A 16,975-nucleotide genomic window follows, 5' to 3' on the forward strand; every position below is an offset into this window, starting at 1 on the left:
GTCAGGCACACTGATGTCCCACTCACCAGGATAAACAAGGAGAAGGTTACTGTCAGCTGTCTATCAGGTGTCAGGATCCCCCACATACCCATGCACTCAGGTCACTCCACAACAAGTACAAATATGACTGTCATTGTCCATGTTGATGTGAACGACCTGAGACGTACCTCCCTGGATTTCATGAAAAAAGACACAGAAGAGCTCTCTGATTTTGTAGCCCAGGCAGGTATGACCCTAGCCCTGAGTAGCATCCTGCCATCACCCAGAATGATACCGCAGTACAAGGACAAAATTATTGACTTCAACAATTGGCTAAGCTTCTGGTGTCATTCTAAGGGGATCCAGTATCTGTCTGCCTGGGACAACATGGTCGAAAGACCACGATGCTTTGCCAGAGATGGCCTGCACCTGTCATCCCTGGGATTCCAGATACTGGCTAAGGCTCCTGCCACCCTATAGTGCCTTTTTTAGGCAAGGTTCAAATGACAAATTCACCACTGTAACAGGAACAGGCAAGCAAAAACTGAGGTTAATGCTACTCAATGCTAGAAGTCTAAATCTCAAAATGCACTCCCTCGAGGCACTCTTTAAAATGGAGAACATTGATATATGTGCAGTGACAGAGACCTGGCTCAAGGCTCCAGAGTGCACCCCTGCATTACCAGGCTATAACTCATACCACACTTTTCGGCCATCTAATCTGGACGGGAACACCAAAGGCAGAGTTGTGTCCATATTCATTAAGGATATCCACACACCAGGCTAGTTGCTCAGCATAATGCATCCAAGGTTATCCAAGTGAAACTAACTCTGGGCAAAACTGCAATCCAAATTGTAGCTTGCTACAGAAACCCCACCATTACCCAGGATTCCCACTCCTCTTTTCTTGATATACTGGAAAATATTAGGGTTCAACCAAACACCCTAATAATGGGCGATTTCAACTACCCCACCATTAACTGGGAAAACTACTCCTGTACCAACTCCTTCACTCAATGCTTTCTGGAATTCATAAATTCCAATGCGCTGGATTAACTTATTCACACCCCCACCAGGGGCAACAATACCCTAGACCTAGTCATTACCAACATGAGTGACCAGTGTTCCACACCTGAAGTCAATTCCTTGTTGGTCATATCCGACCATAAGCTAATCACCATAGATATCCACATCCCACCTCCACCCCCCCATTAAGGAAACCACGGTAAAAAATTTCTCCAAAGCCAACTTCATGCTTCTTAAGACAGAAGTGGCGAACTTCATGAATGGACAATGCAGTTACGACTGCTGAATCCTACACAAATGCACTCTATAAGCACTTACACAAGTGCATGGATTGTGCTATCCCAAACAGAACCAAGATGCTATTCTCCAAAAAATAGGAAACCAATCTGGTAGTCCACTGCCATAAACAAACTCTACAACAGAAGGAAAAAACTGTTGCAAAAGAGAGTAAAATCCCATGAGTGGCGGAGCTCCCTGGTCAGCCTCAGTAAGAAGCTAAAATCTCTTATAAGATCCTCCAAAGCTAGCTATGAAAGCAAAATTGCCACTGATTCTAAGGACAACCACAAAGCATTCTATAGCTATGTCAGGAATCTCAATGGCAACACCCAGATCTGCTCTGAGTTACAGCACAATGGCATGAAAATTACAGAACCAACTGATATTGCCAACATCCTGGCAGATAGGATCAGTGCTAACTTTACCCCCCTCTCACCCCCTAAAGGGCCCATATCTATACAGGAAGAATGCAGAGTCCCTGTAATCACAACTACGCAGGTAGAAGCTGCACTCTCTAAAGCCAAAAATACATCCATGGGACCGGACAACATCCCAGGCTGCATTTTACATGAACTGGCTCCCCACTTAAGCACCATTTTCAATCATAGCCTCACATCAGGCTTTGTGCCCACTGAACGGTGCACAACAACAGTTATCCCACTCCACAAAGGTGGTGCCACCACTGATCCCAGGAACTATCGCCCTATTATCCTGATGAGCCTGGTCTGTAAGGCCATGGAACGTATCATCATGGAACTCAAACAAAGATATTGGTAACCTCCAAACTCTGGACCCCACCTAGTTTGGGATTGTGAAAGGCAGATCATGCCTCATGAACCTGATCGACTTCTCTGAGGCAGTCAACAAAGCTGTAGATGAGGGTAAGGTGGTTCACACAGCCTATCTTCACCTCGCCAAGGCTTGACACCATCCCCCATTCTGGAATTATAAATAAACTCACTAAACTAGGTAGAAGTCTTTACTTCACAAGATGAGCTGACAACTGGCTCACTGACAGAACCCACACTGTAAAGGCTGCAGACTTCAAACCAGTGACAAGTGGAGTACCACAGTGTTCAGTCCTGGGGTCTCGCCTGTTCGGTATCTACTTCTCTGAAGTACAGGCTAACAGAGAAGGCTTTTGGCTAATGAAGTTCACAGATTACTGCAAACTAGGAGCCATAGTTTAGTCCCCAAATGATGTGGACATCCTACAGATGGGCATCACTGAGACATATGCCTGGTGTCAGAGCCGTGGCCTCAAGTTCAATGCCAAAAAGTGCATTGTCATCCCCTTTGGTAAAAACTTTGTACCCATGAACTACCATATAGGCGGCAGTCTACTTAATGCTGAATGTGTGATAAGTGACCTTGGGACCCAGGTGGACAGTAGTCTTTTCTTTGATAATCACATCACCAGTAGTTAGGAAATCCTTCTATGTGGCACACCTCATCACAAAAGGGTTCTCATCCGGGAAAGAAAGAGGTCATTGTTCCCCTCTATTCGACACTCATTAGACCCATTATAGAGTACAATGCCCCTTTTGGAATGCACCTCACAAGACATCTGCAGCAGCTGGAAAGGCTACAGAAGTACCTCACAAAAAGGATTACTGGCCTCAAACAGATGCCCTACACTGACCGTCTCAAAAAACTCCAGCTTTACTCCGTAGCATATCGCCTACTCTGAGGTAATCTCTGCCTAACGTATAAAGCTATGTTAAACCCAGAGCTGTTGGACATGCTGCACCTAAAGAAATCCCAAGCCCTCCAAGCTACATGCTCTAGGGACCTAAACCTTGTCACCACAATAAACAGGATATGATGGAGGGTAGATTCCTGTCCCAGAGACTTCCCATACTCTGGAACAAGCTACCCATCTATGTCAAGCAAAGCTCCTCATTAGCACTCTTCAATTAAAATCTTGATGAGTGGATGGGAAATAGAAAATACACCCTGGGGATCACTTCCGTGGCTCTGCTCAACAGTGGCACAGGAAATAATTTTCTTGGGTGGTGTAAGCCAGGGAACCTTATTGGCTAGGCTTACTTAGGCCCTTGGGCCAATAGCCTAGTACCTACCTATGAGAATTGCTTGGTAGAATGATGGTGAAAAGGGTACTGGGTGTACATCTACTCAGGGTTGTAGGTGTCTTTTTTTTTTTTCCCATGACATTTGCATCATAGTACTGGTATAGTGATCACATTATGATGATGTCATAACTGGGGTTTCAGTAGATACATTTTGTTACTTTTCTATACACCACCTACCCTGTGTGCTTTTTACATTTTTTTTAACTTCAAGTACTTCAATTCGCTATTTGTATGTATGTATGTCTCATAAGCCCCTCTCTATTGTGTTCTGCATCATGATTTTTGTCACCACCTCTCTTTGCAGTCTTGTGTTCCTTATTTGAGTCTAGTTGGCCACATTACTGCCTCTTCCTACCACCGTAGACCTAATTCCACAACACATTTCACTACGTATGTGTCCTTGAATTACATAAATAGATCTGCACAAGCGCTAACAACTGTGGACACAGTTTCGTGATGAACTACCCTAGACGCTTGTGTTCATTCAGTGTTTGCTAAAGCTGCTCATACATTATTATGGTTGTGGATTGGTCCAACATGAACTTCCCATGGGTCCCTACTGCAGCCATGACAAGAAATAGCTCATTGTACATACTTGCTTGTCTGCATGCATTGATAATGAGCCTGTCAAGAAAGGAGATACTGCCAGCCCAGCCATCTGGAAATTTGTAAATAATTATATGTCATTTGTGAATATCAGATGTTTGCTTTACAAATATATTAGCTCTGTATCTCATACAAGATGGTTTGTACAGATGTGTGCTGAAGAGGCATTTTACAAAGTGCTGTTTGAAATGTATCCACTGTGTACCCTACTGGAATAGAACATAAATGCACATACACTATTGTAACTGTTTAAATACATATATTTTAACAGGAGAAACTGATTCTGAGGCAGGAGGTTAACTTGCAAAACTTAAGTAACTAAAATTAAATTACTTTATAGCTAAGCCAAAAAACAGATGTCTTTCAGTTTCAGTGCAGCAAGGAGAGACACTGTCTAAAACTAAGGAGCTTTCTGTATATGCTTGGAAGAGTTTTATTGTTTTATAACTTCCATTTGCCAAAGATTTGAGGAAATTCCCTTGTCTATGTATTTTCACAGGTGGATGCTAAATGCTGCTAGCCTTCAGCAGTGGGGATTTTACTTGGGAAAGAGTCAGATAACAAGAAAAGTTATCCCAGCAGTAATATTTTGGATATTAATTTAAGAACTCGAGAGAATTCTGTAGTCTGTCTTCAACCTGATCAGAAGACCCATTCATCACACATTTGCCTTGCTCTGAGTAAGTAAGTCTAGGGAATAGTATAATTATCTTAGATATAGTCAGGAATATAATAAAGCTTAGCTTAGATATTTTTCTTTCTTCATTTGAGACTGTCCAACAATGTTATTTTAAATATTTCCTGTGATTTTGAACTCCGTCATTGTAAATATATATTTAGTTTTGTCTTGTTCTTTTATTTATTATTCTTTTTCTATAAGTTCTGAGAGTGCTTGCATATTTATTTGGTGACAGTGTGGGTCACTCCTAACAGCCCTGCTCTTGGTCAAACTACCATTTCTATCGATAGTAACTGTGAAGGCTGCTAGCCCCATTAGCTGGAAATTTGTAAACAATTCTATGTTATTTGTGAATAGTAATATGGTTTGTATGCTTGTCTTACAAATGTACAAAAACTATATGTTATGTTAAACTGTATGTTATGTGCTGAACTTCAAGAATGTAACCACCGTGTACCCTACTGGAAAAGAACAGAGTTAACTTGCAAACTCTAAGAAAATAAGTGAATTGTTTACAATGGTGTTTATCTCAGCTAGGAGACAGAATGTCTGCAGCTAGAAATTCTTTTTGTCTGGAAACAGAAATAATTACAGATTTCAAAGGTAAAGTATGTAACTGTTTTACGACTTCCAGTTCCAGGCAAACTTGTAAGAGATAATTATTTTTGACACAGAGGTGATAAAATTTTAAGTTTCTGTTAGCCTGGGAACTAAAGGCAGAAGTGTCAAATACTGATGTCATCCAGCTAACCCAGCAGTAATGTGCATTATTAATTTAAGAACTCTCTCTTAGAGGGATTCTGTGCATTTTGCATTTGTCTTTGGACCTAGAAACATCCTCTCATCAGTACTTCTAGTCTATAATTGCCTGGCTCTGTAAGTAAGTAAGTCATTTAGGGCATAGTATCTCTTAGATATAGATAGGAATCTGGTAAAGATTAGTTTAGATGTTTTCTGTATTTATTTGAGACTGTCCTGCATTGTTGTTTTAAAGTATTTCCTGTGATTCTGTTATCACTGTGTTGAGTTACTTAGTATTGTCTTGTGATTTTATTTATTATTGAATATATTTAAACCTTTTAATTGTGACTGGTTTGTTTAGATATATTTAAGCTCTTAGAGTATGTGCATATGTATTTGGTATATGTATTTGGTGACACTGTATAGACCACCCAAATAGCCTTGCTGTTGGTCACACTTACCATTTGGATAATAGTAACATTACACAGTAGAACTGTTCACCTTTTGTAAGGGCATTACAGTAGCTGATAAGAGTGGTTGGTGGCAGCTGGTACTACCTTATAGTCTGGGCAGAAGGGGCATAGCTAGTGAACCTGTGCCAGCCTTCCCCAGGAGTGTCTTTGTGTGTATGTATATAAATCCAATCTCAAAGTGTGTGTGTGTGTGTGTGTGTATGTGCGCTACTTGGGCAGGGACACGAAGCACTGGTTGAACAATGAGGGTGCTGAAGATTTTAGCTTGATCACTCGGCTGAGATCTCAATGCTATAGCTGTGCCAGTCGGGAGTCTTATTGGGTATCTGGAGAGAGAGGGAGAAGGCAACCCCAGACTGACTGTAATCTCTGTGTGCTCTTAAGGGAAACTGTACTTTACTATGTGTGTACTTGTCATCCTACTAATGCACACATCCCTCACTGGTATTGGTGGTGAGGATTAAGGCTCCTTGATTACTGGGCCAGTGCAGGGGCATCCCAGTTACATTACACAGTAAGATCGGACACCCTCTCTTAAGAGCCTTAAAGTAGCTAATAAGGGATTTTGATGGCAGTGATACATACCTTATAGTCTGGGCAGAAGGGGCAAAGCTAGTAAACCTGTGCCAGCCTTCCAGAGTTTGTGTGTGTGTGTGTGTGTGTGTGTGTGTGTGTGTGTGTGTGTGTGTGTGTGTGTGTGTGTGTGTGTGTGTGTGTGTGTGTGTGTACTTCTCATCCTCCCAGTGTATCTGTGTAAAACAAATCTCCAAGTGTGTGTGTGTGTGTGAGCTACTTGGGCAGGGACCTGAAGCACTGGTTGGACAGAGAGTATTTGGAGGACTTGGCTTGAAATCCTTGCCAAGGACTCAGCTCTATAGCTGGGGAGTCTTATTGGGGATCTGGAGAAAGACGGAGAAACCAGCTTTGGATTGACTGTGGTCTCTGAGTGCTCTTAAGGGAAATTTCACTTGATGCAGTGAGCTGCATCTGGAAGAGTGCGTGCGTGTGTGTGTGTGTGTGTGTGTGTGTGTGTGTGTGTGTGTGTGTGTGTGTGTGTCTGTGTGTGTGTGTACTTCTCATCCTCCCAGTGCATGTCCCCACTAGTGCCAGTGGTGAGGATTGAGTCTCCTTGATTACTGGTCCAGTGGTGGGGCATCAGAGAGCCTCACAGCACATCATGCATAGTAAACAGTGTTGCCTTTGCTGTCATCAGAGATATGACATATAATAATGCATATACTGCACATTGTATGTGTGTGTGTAGTTTATACAGCAGTCAGATAGATTAAAATGAAATGTTATGAATATAGAATATTAAGACTCAAAGTTATTGGAACTCTATAGCTTGCATATATTTGTACAGTCATCAGTATGTATTATATTAATGTGAATTGAAAATTAACAAATAAGGTCTTGGACGTTGAACGCTAACAATCAAAATACAAGAGTACATATAGAGTATCTACTTTTACTGCAAAAGGAAGATAATCTATGTGGAATTTACATTTCTGTGTCAAGAAGAAACAGAAGAGCCAATGAATGTAACATAAAATGAGGTAGGCTATCACATAAATTCTGCACTTTAACTTTAAAGCAAATTTACATGAAATTGAAGAAAAGGTGGATATTTAAAAGTGGATTTGTATTGGTCATAGTGGGGACTCACAGTTTTTAAATTATCCTCATATCTGAGGAAAAGAAATTGAAAACAAATGAATGAACCTAGCCGAAGAGTACCAACCTGTAATCCAAAATGTCACTCAAAATACTACCAGAGCATAGCAATCATATTGCATATTCAGAAGTAGAAAACAAAGCCATATAATCACGACTTATCTCTAACACAGCATGATGAACCCATCACAAGTTTCAGATCGTCCCAGAGAAGGCAAAAGCACACCTGATCATGCAATGACAATTTCAAAAACATGGAGAGAGACCACAGACTTTGCAAACTAACTGGAATCACAGCAACACAAATGTAAGTACAGGGTGATACGTTTGGTGAGCATACCAGGCATACTAAAGGTCACAAACATATAATCAGGGGTTGTTCCTTATGGTTAAATTCCTTTTCAGTGGGATGCAGAAGGATAAATACTGAATATTCCATATATTTTTCATCAGAATGCAGGATTTCTAATATTGAGGCATAGTGGTTAGTTATAGAAGTAGCTGGTTGTAACAGACAAGTATTTGTACTGATTTGCTTTAGAGAAATCGAAGTAGAAAGTTTTGGGACTGAAGAGTTTTGGACTAAATTTCCTTCAAATGATTTTCAATGAGTCACCAGTATAGAGCATTACATGCATTTACATACTACATGTGCTGATTCCCATTCTCAGCAACTGTAAATTATTGCTGCATAAAGATATGGATTCCTTGACATGTAGTTTATAGAAAATTTTGCTTCCAGCGAAAAATCAAAAGGCAGCTGCTACACCTCCACATGAACCCATAACTGAGCTGGAAAAATAAGTTAGGCAGTAAGCTCCAAATCTGGCATTTTGAAGTTTCTGGCATAAATGGTCTTCTATTTTGAAATGATTTGCTATCTTCTTCTTTTGGCTGTTCCCATTAGGGGTTGCCACAGAGGATCATCTGTTTCCATTTCTTCCTGTCCTCTGCATCCTGCTCTGTCACACCAACAACCTGCATATCTTAGGCCTTCCTCTTTTCCTCTTACCTGGCAGCTTCATCCTTAGCATCCTTTTCCCAATATACCCAGCATCCCTCCTCAGCACATGTCTAAACCAACGCAATCTTGCCTCTCTGGCTTTGTCTCCAAACCATCCAACCTGGGATGACCCACTAATATGCTTATTCCTAATCCTGTCTACCCTTGTCACACCCAGTGCAAATTTTAACATCTTTAACTCTGCCACATCAAGCTCTGACTCCTGCCTTTTTGTCAAAGCCACTGTCTGCAACACATGTAACATAGCTGGTCTCACTACCCTCTTGTAGACCTTCCCTTTCACTCTTCCTGGTACTCGTCTGTCACAAATCACTCTTGATACTCTTCTCCACCCACTCCACCCTGCCCGTACTCTCTTCCACATTCACCATTACTCTGAACTGTTGATCCCAAGTATTTAAACTCATCCACCTTCGCCAACTCTACTCCCTGCATCCTCACCATTCCTCTATCCTCCCTCTCATTCACACACACACACATATATTCTGTCTTAGTCCTGCTGACCTTCATTCCTCTCCACCTCTCCAGGGTCTTGTCAACCTGTTCCCTACTCTCACTACATACCACAATGTCATCTGCAAACATCATTGTCCACAGGGACTCCTGTCTGATCTTGTCTGTCAACCTGTCCATCACCACTGCAAATAAGGAAGGTCTCAGAGCTGATCCTTGATGTAATCCCACCTCCACCTTAAACGTATCTGTCATTCCCACTGCAGATCTCACTGTTGTCACACTACCCTTGTACATATCCTGTACTACTCTTACATACTTCTCTGCCACTCCCGACTTCCACATACAATACCACAACTCCTCTCTAGGCACCCTGTCATATGCTTTAAGTCCACAAAAACACAATGCAACTCCTTCTGACCGTCTCTGTACTTCTCCATCAACACTCTCAGAGCAAACATCGCATCTGTAGTGCTCTTTCCTGGCATGAAACCATACTGCTGATCACTAATCATCACCTCCCTTCTTAACCTAGTTGCTATAGTGAGAGGAAAGCTTACCTGTTTTGGGCTACTGTTTTATTCGTACAAGTAAATCCATGGACACTTTCTGTGACTAATGGAACACAATCTGCTCACAACCCTCAAATTCTTCAGAATAAAATGGCACATTCATTACCTTCTTTTCCATCTGGTAGCGTGATAAAGCAGTGATTTACCATTATGTGGGTCTTTAAATAAAGTCTGATGTACATTCTACTTCTCTAGCAATTCAATTTCTGTTTGGGGTTTGGTGCAGTTGAGTGACTACTCTATGGCCCAGGAGGTCTTGGAGTTGGAATTATAAGTCATGTTCTGTCTAAAACAGTTTTTCTTCATAATGTATTATATTTTTTCCAGCAGATGTACCATGTATGACTGTCATTACAAATAATGGCCAAATCATTAAGTGATTCCTGTACAGTACACTGTCTTGACTGAGATACAGCCATTATAATGATGTCCACATGGCTGGAATGGACTGCTTACTTCTTATTCATAAAATCTGAAAAACAGAGAAACCACTAAAATGAATGATTAGATAAAGGCATGAGGAACAGGGCAAGCATGCAGGATCCAAAAATACGAGAGATGTAACTATAAAAGTGTGAAATGGGACCTTATATTATTACCTTCATTCTTTGGTAAAATGATTTTAGCCTTACAAGAAGCATGGGTATAGAAGGTGCAACTCTCTGCTTCAAGTGGGGCAAAACTGACTAATTGGTGTTATACCAAGTTTTATTATTCACTGTAATATCTTCTGTTTGCAGTTTTGGGCTTGCTTTTCTGTCAGGCAGCAAATAAATTCCAAGTCTAATTGTTTCATAACAATAAAATTCGTTATGTCACCAGAATGTACGATCACACAATAAACTCAAGCAGCTATAAACTTCATTCCCATGCACACCCTCAGGGATTCACTTTAGAACACTGAAATCCCATAACACTGAAATTCAAAACATTGAGACCAAAATCTTGAAAAATTCAAAACACTGAAACCTGAAAACATTGCATCCCATGTCAAAATTTTGCTTCCAACAAAAAATCAAAAGGCAGCTGCTACACCCCCACATGAACCCATAACTGAGCTGGAAAAATAAGTTAGGCAGTAAGCTCTAAATCTAAGTTTCTGGCATAAATGGTCTTCCATTTTGAAATGAGTTGCTATCTTCTTCTTTCGGCTGTTCCCATTAGGGATCGCCACAGTGGATCATCTGTTTCCATTTCTTCCTGTCCTCTGCATCTTGCCCTGTCACACCAACCACCTGCATGTCCTTTCTCACCACATCCATAAACCTTATCTTAGGCCTTCTTCTTTCGGCTGTTCCCATTAGGGGTCACCACACTGGATCATCTGTTTCCATTTCTTCCTGTCCTCTGCATCTTGCTCTAACCCCCTGTTCTTTACCATGAAATGCCCACAAGGCTTGTTTGTTTATTAGTGTCCTGTTATAAAGGATGTGTTATTTTCTAGGAATCATTTGAAGGAGTACACGGATTGACTGTAGCTTTACTAAATCACGATGTTTAACAGTTTGACTAACAAAATATATTACCATGGGTCAGTCCCCTTCTTTTTCCTACTTATGAACAAAGTGCACTGACCCTGGAGAGATGATTTTAATAGCAGGACTGCAGAGGGACCACTGCATGAGAGATGAGGTGGAATTTGTTCCTAATGAAAATTACTCTCTTCATATGTGCTCAAATGCAGATTCAACCAGGATTTTTCACTAATGTTCACTTAAATGAAGAGACAGTTTTTATGATTACAACAAATATTTGCCAAGCAGTGATACACTGAAAAACTACTCAGTTTACGAAATGAACAAAAACAAAGACAAAAAATAAAAAAAATAAATAAATAAACACCAGAATATAACACACAGACTGATGCATATAATATATGAAACTGCTAGTTTATAACCTCCAGTGTTGCTTTATGTAACATGGTTTTGAGAAAGTAGCATTTCGCCAAACATACTGGGCAAATATATGCCTTCCTTTGAATAAGTTTAATGTGAAAGTACTGGCTTTGGTGGTTTGGTTAGTGCATTTTTAAATCAGATCCTTTTAACCTTGCTAGGTTCAAATTGTTATATAAAGCTGTTCAGGAAACCTTTCCTGCACGAATGATGTTTTCCTTGCCAAAACTCAGCCTAAGAAGAGGTTTCACAATATATAAACATTTAGCAAAGTTTGTTTCTTGTGTATGCAGAAAACAGCACAGGCACGCACTATATAAATTTATTGCCCTTTCTACAACGTTAAGAGGCATCTGTAATTCATCAGTATTCTGGACAGCAATGTAGTAATGGAGTGAACTCAGGACTCTGTATCAGTTATCATTAGTGCCGCAGCTAGGGTAATAAAGAAACAAATGCTTAACTTCAGCAAGTCCAAATGATTCTTCAGCGTAAACCAATGCAATAACAGAAGGTCTGTATAGCATGCACATTACCTAATCAGTAAGGTGAAAATGAATTGAAATGGCTCTGAAGTGACAAAATGATCATGGTCTTAAATACGGCCTGCCAATAAACTTAATTTACACATTTCTTTTCTAGCCCAAGATAGCAATTTAAGCATTAAACTGCAAATTCAATCTGATCATTCTCTAAAGATAATGATGTTGTGAAAGTAAAATATCAGAGTGACATAAAGTACTAGCTCAGTGCTGGATTTCATGCCAAAAAAACTATGAAGCGTAAAATCTACAGTCTATACTGGACCGAAAGATTATGTTATTTGTTTTCATTTATATACTGCTACAAAGCTGATAATTTCAAGTAAAACCTAAGAGGCGAAAGCAGTCTCTTCTTTACAAATAGTTTGTTTTACCAGATTACAGGCAGCAAAAAAAAAAAAAAACAAAAAGTAAGCATTTGTATATGCATGTCTGCATATACTCAGCTGTGTGTGTCTGTGTGCATGCATGTCTGTGTCTGCCTGTGTGTGTCATACAAAGTACCCAGGATTTTTGAAATTGTACACCAAATTCTAGAATGCAGCCTTACTCCAAATGTCATACACACACAAACCCACACACAAACTCACATATCCCACATACCAGACTGTGCACATTTGCATGTTTCAGGAGCAGTATATGTTTCCTCTATTGGCGGGGGGTTCCTAAAATCATAGGCTTAAGCAAAACCTGAGAAATCTCAACTAGGCACACTGTCATTCTGAAAGAAAGAAAAAAACAATGTAAAAAAATTTGCTACTTAGTAAAATAAAAACATGGGAGCTATGCTAGAAGTTTATATTTAAATTCTAGTACATCTGTTTGTGTAATGTAAATACATTTTTAAAAGTGAACACTGTGGCATATGCAATGTATGCCCAGCTGCAATTCAAGGGTCTATGTCAGAAGAGCGAACACTTAAAATAGCAAACGGTCTTCTGTCAAACTGAAAAACACAGAAGTTGACAATGTCTAACTCACAGATTAATAAATAAAATGTACAAACAAAATAAAGTGGGGGGTTTCACCCCCCCAACTTAAATATACCAACTCTGAGATCACACCACAGTGAAGTAAATAGCAAAGTCCCGGGAACTGCCCAGCGATTTATTTCCCTGGGGGGGGGGGGGATCGCTGTTCCATGCCTTCGACATTGTCAGCTTTCGTTGTTTTCAGTTTGAAAAAAGAGCATTCGCTATTTTAAGCATTTGCTCTTCTGATAGGAACCCACAATCCTACACTTTTTGTGCCTGTAAACATATGCATATATTGTCTGAGGATTATGCCCAATGCTGCTGGTATAGCATCCTGACTATAGTATGAATTCATATAACTAACTAAAATCTTTTAACATAATGTACACTACCAGCCGGCTGTACTCTAAAACCACTTTCTAGACTGCAGTCACAGTAGGGAATCATTTGATTGCTCAAGCAACTTTCAATGATGAAGCCACACCAACATTATACTTAACTTCTGATCACCATAACTGCAGAGAAGGATACATTAGCATGTGGGATGCTTGTTTAGTAAATGTTCCCACTGGCAGGAGCAGTGCTGCATCATTAGCTGTAGTGGGGACTGGGTGTGGCTGTACTAAGTTTGTTTGCACTGCAGTGGATATATATATATATATATATATATATATATATATATATATATATATATATATATATATAGGCATCTGACTGCTGAGCAGTATATTGTTGGGGAAGGGGGGGGGGTCATGCAAGCATGAGCACTACCCAACTGTTATGTACATGGTTTAGGTCCATACCTCTCAACCTCTTAAAGCAAGATATCGGGACACAGACATGAATAAAAGTAGAACAAAGCCTTAAAATATGAACAATTTTTAAATATTGCTATTACAAACTTAGAAAGTTGATAGAATAACAGGTTTTGCATCAGCATAAATTTTCTGAAGGGTATGAAGTCTGAGACTCAACTGTCCGTCATTATTTTCTAACTTCAGTCTAACGATTTGACACAAATTTACCAGAAAATCACATTTTTATGACCAAACATATGTGGGAAAAATCTGGACATTCTGCAAAAATCTGTACATTTGAGAGATATGTTCAAGTCCTGTAAGTTACTGCCTCTGGAGTGGATGGTATGCACTTGGGATGGGGACTGTGAAGTGCACATGGACATTTGTACTTGTACTCTATTCATGTAGGACTGTGTGCTTAGACACTGGTATAAAACTGCATACAGTGTCTTATCCAATTTCATGAATTTCAGTGGTGCAGCAGCATTAGTGCATAATACACAATGTTTATCAATATCTTCTAAAGACTGAGAGCTACAGACAGAAGCTGTACTAAAATGCATCTACAAGTGGTGATGATGAATGATGCACAAAATCTCCAACAGAAATAAAATGCATGTGCAAGTATGTGTGTGTCTAAAAGACTCAAACTATGAAATAGAGAAAAAGTGGAAAACTGTAGCCTTGCAGTTTTAGGCATCTGCAAATAATGGTGAATATGAACATAACACTGACACCTTCTTATATTAAATGGTGTATGAGTATGTGTTTATGTGGCTGTCCATGGCAGGAATACATTATTATTATAATGTGTCTGATAGCCATAAAGGATATTATTAAGCCAATGAAAAGAAGTCTCTTAAAAATACTGTAATCAAGCAGGGATACAAACAGAGGAGGTGGTATTTATGGTCATTATCTAATGAAAACATCTATGCTAACAACGCAGCTCTGATAAAATATGTACTTATGTGATGCCCCAGCATTGGCCAAGTAATCAAGGAGCTTCAGTCCTCACCGCTGGCACCAGTGGGGGACATACACTGGCAGGATGACAAGTACACACACAGTATTTCCAGATACAGCTCTCTGCATCAAGTGCAATTTCCCTTAAGAGCACAAAGAGACCGCAGTCAGTCCAGGGCAGGTTTCTCCCTCTTTCTCCAAATCATCAGTAAGACTCCCCACTGGCACAGCTATAGGGTTAAGATCTCAGCTGAAGGGCAAAACCAAGACCTTCAGAACCCTCTCTGTCCGACCAATGCTTTGTGTCCCTGCCCAAGTAGCTGACACACACACACACAAACACACACACACACACACACACCTGGGGAAGGCTGGCACAGGTTTACTAGCTATGCCCCCTTCTGCCCAGACTATAAAGTAGTTATCACTAACACCAACCCCTACTTATCAGCTACTATAAAGGCCCTTACAAAGGGTGACAAATCCTACTGTGTAACGTTACCATTATCCAAATAAGAGTGGCCAAGACTAAGGCTATTTAGGAGTGGTCTGTAGAGTGTCACCAAATACATACGCAAGTATTCTAAGAGCTTAAATATGTCTCACAAATATCAGCCACAAAAATAGGTTTAAATACATTTAATAATAAATAAAATAAGACAATACCCAAACAACACAGTAACTGCAGAGTTCAGAATCACAGGAAATATTTTAAAACAACATTGCAGGACAGTCTGAAATAAATACAGAAAACATTTAAACTAATCTTTACTATATTCCTATTTATATCTAAAAGAAATACTATGCCTAAATCTTACTTACAGAGCAACACTCAGAAAGAAGTGCTGAATAGATGTTTCTAGGTCCAAGACAAAATACAAAATGCACAATCTTTCTCTGAGAGAGTTCTTAAATTGCCATTGAACATTACTGCTGGGTCAACTTGGATGACATCACTCTGTCACCTGCCTTCAGTTCCCAGGTACAGATACCAACAGAATTTTAAAATCTCTGCATGAGAAGTACATATCTCTCAGATGTGCAGCTGCTAGAAGAACTAACACACTTTACATTTTAAACCTAGTAATTAAAATTACTTTCAAGACAATAGAAAAACGTCTAGCTCTAGACAGTGTCTGCTTGTTGCATTGAAACTGAGAGGTAACACAACTGTAAAACATTATCCAAAAACAACAAGAGAGGACCACCACAAAGTATAACATGCACAGAATTTATTACAAAAATGAAAATAATAAGCGCTTTCACGTGCTACCAGGCACGCTTCATCAGATTTTCAAAACCCACTAAATTTCAAGATGTATATATACACCCATTTCATCATGAATTAATTAACACATTTAAATAGTCAATAAAGCCATCAATAAACTAGTTAACCCATTGTGACTTTCTAGTTGCTGAGTCTTTCAGTTCATACAGTGTCTACACATCATATTTAGAACTTGTTCACAGTCATAAAAAGATGTAAAACTGTAAAACATTGCGATTCTAACTTATTTTCTTGACGTTTTGCAAGTTAACTATGCATGTTCCAGCTTCTACTATTAAAACATATATTTGCACAGGTGTATAGTTTATATACATCTGTATTCTTTTCCAGTAGGATACACTGTGGTTACATTCTTGAAGCTCAGTACATAACACAGCTCTGTATAAATCATAGCAATATTCACAAATGACACAATTATTTACAAATTATAGCTAACTGGGCTGGCAGCATCACAATCCCCCCCCCAAAAAAAAAAAAACTCAAGCTAGTTTTTCAAGTGCCCCTTGAGAAATGTTGCTTGAGAGGGTTGAGCCGATCTGGGAATACCTTACCCCATTCCTTGTCTTGACAGCCTATCTGCATTGGCATTGCTAACCCCACTACAGTGCTGCACTGTCATATCATATGCTTGCAACCCTAGGCTCCACCTTAGTAACTTGGCATTTTGCTGGCTGGCTCACTGTAGCCATGTTAAGGGATTGTGGTCTGTAACTACAGTGAATTTCCTTCCAAATAGAGAAGGCTGAAGTTTCTGCAGTGCCCATACTATGGCTAAGCATTCCTTTTCTACGGCTGCATAACATTTCTCCCTGCATTGGAGCCTATGACTGAGATATACCAGTGGGTGCCCTTCTCCCTCTGAGGAAACCTGGCTAAGTACAGCCCCCACCCCATGAAGCATCCACCTGCAC

This window comes from Protopterus annectens, chromosome 17.part0 (genome assembly GCF_019279795.1).
Source record: "Protopterus annectens isolate FY-2018-M chromosome 17.part0, PAN1.0, whole genome shotgun sequence".
Classification (NCBI taxonomy): domain Eukaryota; kingdom Metazoa; phylum Chordata; order Ceratodontiformes; family Protopteridae; genus Protopterus; species Protopterus annectens.